We start from the raw sequence: 6,326 nt of genomic DNA on the forward strand, positions 1-6,326 counted from the left end.
AATCTATTAACATGGTATATTCTTCCACTTGTTTATATCTTGTTCTATCTCTTTTTTCAATATCCTGTAGTTTTCCAAGTATAGGTCTTTAGCCTCCTTTGTTAAGTTTATTCTTAAGTATCTTAATTTTTATGTTGCAATGGTAAATGGGATTGTTTGTTTAGTTTCTCTTTCTGAGAATTCATTATTGGTGCATAAAAAAGCCATCAATTTTTGGGTGTTGATTTTGTATCCTGCTACATTGCTGAATTCATTTATTAAATCTAGTAGTTTTTTGATGGAGTCTTTGGGGTTTTCTATGTACAGTATCATATTATCTGTGAATAATGAGAGTTTTACTTCCTCCTTTCCAATTTAGATGCCTTTTATTTCTTCTTCTTATCTGATCACTGTGGCTAGGACTTCCAGTACTATCCTATATAATAAAAGCCTAATATGCAAATTGTCCCCTCTGGCAGTCATTGCACTGGGAGACCTAGAGTTTGACCACTCGCTATGATGTACACTGACCACCAGGGGGCAGCGAGGATCATGGTGGGCCACAGCGATGCGCTGCGACCTCTCACCTGCTACCTGGGAGCAGGGGTGACAGGGACGGAGGTGCAGTCAGAATGGAGAGTGTCTACCAAGCTCGCTCTCACTCCCCCTACTACCCTCCCCTGGGACGCCAGGACTCACGTGCCAGGGAAGCGCCCCCCACCCCCCATGTTCAGGTATCAAGTGCCCGCAAGAAGCCTGTCCCACATCTGCATGGCCTCTTCTGGGTGAGCTGGGCCACAGGGGCTAGTCGGGCTTCCCGTAGGTTCATGCAGAAGCCTGTCTGGGAGGCCAGCGGGAGAGAGTGTGCTGCCTGCCCAGCTTCCATGTGGCGCCGCTGGGTGGCACAGAGGCCCATATTGCACCCTGGCCCGCAGCATCCAGCTGCGCTCACTGCCATCTCCACATGGGGACTCGGGTGCTGTGACTCAGGTGGAGGGTGGCTTGCGGGGTCCCGGGGGCCAAGGTGCTGCCCAGGGCCCAGAGGTCAGCTGGGACCTGCCCTTCCACACCAGATGCTCATGCTTCAATCACTGGCCAGGCCTAGGAACCGCACCTGTGCATGAATTTCATGCACCAGGCCTCTAGTGTTTAATGAGAGTAGTGAAAGAGGGCATCCCTGTCTTGTTCCTGTTCTTGTTCCTGGTTTTAGTTTTTGCCCATTGAGCATGATGTTGGCTGTAGGTTTGTCATACATGGCCTTTATCATATTGAGATATGCTCCCTCTATTCCCACTTTGCTGAGAGTTGTGTGTTTTTTTTAATAAAAAATGGGTGCTGGATTTTGTCAGATGCTTTTTCTGCATCTGTTGATATGGTCATGTGATTTTTGTCTCTCAATTTGTTTATGTGATGTATCACATTTATTGCTCTGTGAATATTGCATCCCTGGAATAAATCCCACTTGGTCGTGATATGACCTTTTCAATATATTGCTGGATCTGATTTGCTAATATTTTGTTGAGGATTTTAGCATCTATGTTCATCAGGGATATTGGCCTGTAATTCTCTTTCTTTGCAATGTCTTTATCTGGTTTTGGAATTAGGATAATGCTGGCCTCACAAAAAGAGCTTGGAAGTGCTCCTTCCTCTTGGATTTTTTGGAATAGTTTGAGGAGTATAGGTGTTAGTTCTTTGAATGTTTAGTAAAACTCCCTTGTGAAGCCATCTGGACCACAGCTTTTGTTTGCTGGGATTTTTTTTTATTACTGCTTCTATTTTATCAGTTGTTATTGGCCTATTCAGGTTTTCTGATTCTTCCTGATTGAAGTTTGGGAGATTGTATTTTTCTAGGAATTTGTTCATTTCATCCAGGTTTTCCAGCTAGTTGACATATAGTTGTTCATAGTATTTTCTTACAATCCTTTGTATTCCTGCAGTGTCTGTTGTTACTTCTCCACTTTCATTTATGATTTTATTTATTTTAGTCCTCTCTCTTTGTTTCTTGATGAGTCTGGTTAATGGTTCATCAATCTTATTTATCTTTTCAAAGAACCAGCTCTTGGTTTCATTGATTTTTTTTTTTTAAGTCTCTATGTTATTTATTTCTGCTCTACTCTTTTTTTTTCTTTGCTTAAAGAAAAAACACTTTAATATCACACTAGTAACTAGGATGGGACACCGAACTTGACAGTGTGGGGCCAAACTATGTACAGTGCAGGGTGGCCGTCTGTGGGCAGCAGCCATCAGGGTCAAAACAAAAATGGGAAGTATTTTTGACAATAGGAAGTATTTTTGACAAGTGTTGACAATAGGCAGTGCAAGAGGCTGCTTCGGGGGGCACTGGCTCAGTAGAAGCAGATGGTGTGCAGGAAAGTGTGGCCACTCTTCTCCTCAAACTTCTGCAGCAGCTCCTCAATCTCGTTTTCCATGTCCTACATCTGCTGGATGCATTGGCAGAGCTCACAGATGAGGAAGGCCCCCAACATCGCCTCCTCGTGGTTGTCCTGGATGTCCACATTGATCACGTGTACCGGCTGGCAGGTGTCCTGCTCCCTGGAATTCAGATCTTCCACCACCTGGTCGTATACTCTCTCTGAGGGTCAGGTCAAACAGGTCTTTGCAGTTCTTGAACCTCTCTGGCTGGGGCTTGATTCGCTTATTTTGGTCCAACATGTGCAAAATGCTGCTCTGAGTGTAGAGTTCCTTGTCTTTCCTAAGGAGATCATTGTACATCTGATCATATGTAGTTTTGAAATCATAAATATTGGGCTTGTCAGTCGCTGGCCCTGAAGCTTCCCATGAGTCACTGGTTCCAAAGGACCAGACACTGAATCCCCATTTGCTGAGAATGTTGTGCACCTCCATGCTTGAACAGACTACCACCACCCACAGTGGCAATGACAGCATGGCAGTGGCCTCACCATCTGCTCCCTCTGGCTCATGACTCCCACCCAGCTCTGTTCTAATCTTTACTATTTCCTTCCTTCTACTTATTCAGGCCTTTTCTTGCTGTTCTTTTTCTAATTCTTTAAGTTGTAGAGTAAAATATTAATTTTTCTTGTTTTTTTGTTAGGTAGGCCTGTAGTGCTATGAACTTCCCTCTCAGGACGACTTTTGCTGTTTCCCATAGATTTAGGGTTGTTGTGTGTTCATTTTTATTTGTTTCCAGGAAGTTTTTTATTTCTTCCTTGATTTCATTCGTCACTCATTTATTACTTAATAACATGCTATTTAGCCTTCATATGTTTGAATGTTTTTTTTACTGTTTTTATGGTAGTTGATTTCTAATTTCATTCCACTGTGATCTGAGAAGAGGCTTGATATGATTTCAATCTTCTTGAACTTGTAGAGATTTGTTTTGTGTCCTAACATATGATCAATCTTTGTGAATGGCCCATGTGCACTTGAGAAAAATGTATATTCTGCAGCTTTGGGGTGAAATGTTCTATAAATGTCAATTAAATCCATCTGAGTCTTTTAGAGTCACTGTTTACTTGGTGATTTTTTGGCTGATTAATATTCATATGTAGCCTGGCCCACGTGGCTCAGTGGATAAGCTTTGACCAATGAACCAGGAGGTCATGGTTCAATTCTCATCCAGGGCATGTGCCTGGGTTGCAGGCTCAATCCCCAGTAGGGGACATGCAGAGGGCAGCTGATCAATGATTCTCTTTCATCATTGAGTAGAGGTCCAGTGCATGAAATTCATGCACTGGGGGGGGGGGGCTCCCTCAGCCCGGCCTGCACCCTCTCACAGTCTGGGAGCCCTCGGGGGATATCCAACTGATGGCTTATGCCCGCCCCCCAGGGGGAGCGGGCCTAAGCCGGCAGTCGGACATCCTTAGCACTGCCTTGGAGGAGAGAGAGGCTCCCACCACCGCTGCTGCGCTCACCAGCCATGAGCCCAGCTTCTGGCTGAGCACTCTCCCCCTGTGGGAGCACACTGACCACCAGGGGGCAGCTCCTGCATTGAGCGTCTGCCCCCTGGTGGTCAGTACGCATCATAGCGACCAGTCATTCCACCGTTCAGTCTATTTGCATATTAGCCTTTTATTATATAGGACTAGAGGCCCGGTGCACAAAAATTTGTGCACTGGAGCGGGGGGGTGGGTCCCCTCAGCCCAGCTTGCCCCCTATCACATACTGGGAGCCCTCAGGGGATGTCCTACTCCCTGCTCCCTGCTCTCCTTGGGGAGTGGGCCTAAGCCACAGTCTGGCCTCCCTTTGTGGGAGGCGACCGGGCTGATCAGGGGAAGGCACCAGGCCCATCACCCCACTGTTGCAGCCACTGCCAGTCACCGCAGCCACCAAGGTGTTTTCATCAACACAGACTCTAGTCCCTTCACCATGAAAAAATGACAACTTTCTTTAGGCATTTTCAAGATGTGTCTTTCATAGGATATGACCTTTCTTTCTTTCTTTCTTTCTTTCTTTCTTTCTTTCTTTCTTTCTTTCTTTCTTTCCTCTCCTCACCTGAGGATATGTTTCCATTGATTTTTAGAGAATGTGGAAGGGAAAGGGAAAGACAGAGAGAAACATCAAAGTGAGAGGAACACTTTGATTGGTTGCCTCCTGCATGAGCCCTGACCTGGGCCCAGGCCAGGGAGGAGCCTGCAACTTAGGTACATGCCCTTGATCAGAATTGAACCCAGACCCAGCAGTGGGTAGGCCGAGGCATTATCCACTGAGCCAAACCAGCTAGGGCAGGATATGACATTTCTTAACCCTCCAGCAGCGAACCTTCCTTTTTTTCTCCAGGAGTGTGGTAAAAAACCCTAGATCACCTATTTGGACTCTTATTACCCAAGTTACTTAGAATATTACCAGTGGCATACAGGGAGCTAAGCCAATCAACAGTCAGAAAAAGTGTTTCCTCTGTAGTTCACACCAATTGCTGGCTTGGCCCCTGCCCAGGCCTAATGCCTCTGGCTGAGTTATTAGCCCTGGGCAGGGGACCTCCAGCCCCCTCAATCATGGGCTCAGCCCCTGCTCCCCATGATCGCTGGCTCTTCACCTGCTCCCTACCATTGCCAGCTCCCTCCCTGCTCCCTGCAATTGCTGGCTCCGCCCCTACCCAGGCCTAATGCCTCTGGCCAAGGTGTTAGACTTGGGCAGGGGTGTGGGAAACTGATATAGGGTTAAGCCTCAGACTGACCTGCTGGCAAAGTCACAAACAATTCCCAGCTTAGAGGGCACAGTCCTCTTAGCAGAATTAGGCTTGACCTTATAACACTCCCTAGATCTTATCTGGGAAGCTAAGGGGCTGAGGAAGTGCAAGAAGTATAACCATGGTGTAAACAAGTGAAACTCACAAGAAAAGTGTAACTTTGGTAACCACCACCTTGTTTGACGCTCACTATAAAAAGCTTGGTGAGGCCTGAGCACAGTGGAAGTCCTTCCTCTTGAGTTGGACTTGCCGCCTGGTCCCCCAATATTCCCAAATTATCTCCTGTCTTTTCTTTTTCATTTGTTGTGCGGCTCCTCTTCCAGACCCGAACCCTGAACCACGCAGGACGTGGAGGGAAACACTTACGACACAGGGGACCCCCAGCTCCTACGATTGCCAGCTCTGCCCCTGCCCAGGCCTAATGCCTCGGACCAAGGCATTAGGCCTAGGCAGAGGACCCCCAATTCCCACCATCGCCAGCTCCGCCCTTGCTACCTGCGATCGCTGGCACCACCCCTGCCCAAACCTAAGGGCTCTGGCCGAGGCATTAGGCCTGGGCAGGGGACACCCAGCTCTCTGCGATCTCCTGCAGACCTGGGCAGGGCACCCCCAGGTCCCCGCCGCCGCCGCCACCACCGCCGCCGCTGCCAGCAGCAATCATAATGGCTTGGCACCTACGTATGCAAATTAACCGCCATCTTTGTTGGCAGTTAACTGCCATCTTTGTTGGCAGTTAATTTTCATATAGCCCTGATTAGGCAATGGGAAGCGTAGCAGAGGTATGGTTAATTACCCTTTTTGTCTTTTATTAGATAGGATGTTTCTCCTTCTCCCTTCCTCTCTGAAATCAATAAAAATATATTTTTAAAAAACATTCACATGTGTATCACATCTTCTTTACCTGTTCATCTGTCAATGGACACCTTCCATATCTTGGCTATCCTATATAATAGAAGGCCAGCAACCATAAGTGTAATGACCAGAATGACCACTTGGCCAGTTGCTATGAGGTGGGGGGGCCGGTGAGGGAAACCAGGTGGCTGGCAGTGGCAGTGGGGCAGGATGAGGGCCAGTGAGGGGAACCAGGTGGCTTGGTGGCAGCAGCGGGGCGGGATGAGGGCTGGTGAGAGGAACCAGGTGGCTGGCGGGGGTGGTGGAGCGGGACTGGGGACTGGCAAAC

At 47.6% G+C, this 6,326-nt stretch overlaps 1 pseudogene across 1 annotated transcript; it reads right to left on the minus strand.

Annotated features, from left to right (window-relative positions):
- Positions 1–2,324: 2,324 nt before the first annotated feature.
- LOC308530223 (RNA polymerase II subunit A C-terminal domain phosphatase SSU72-like) lies at positions 2,325–2,928 on the minus strand (annotated as a pseudogene). The gene has a single exon. The product of its transcript is annotated as an RNA polymerase II subunit A C-terminal domain phosphatase SSU72-like (transcript).
- Between the last annotated feature and the right edge of the window lie 3,398 nt (positions 2,929–6,326).

The sequence above is a fragment of the Myotis nattereri genome (genome assembly GCF_964212035.1).
Source record: "Myotis nattereri genome assembly, chromosome: 15".
NCBI lineage: Eukaryota > Metazoa > Chordata > Mammalia > Chiroptera > Vespertilionidae > Myotis > Myotis nattereri.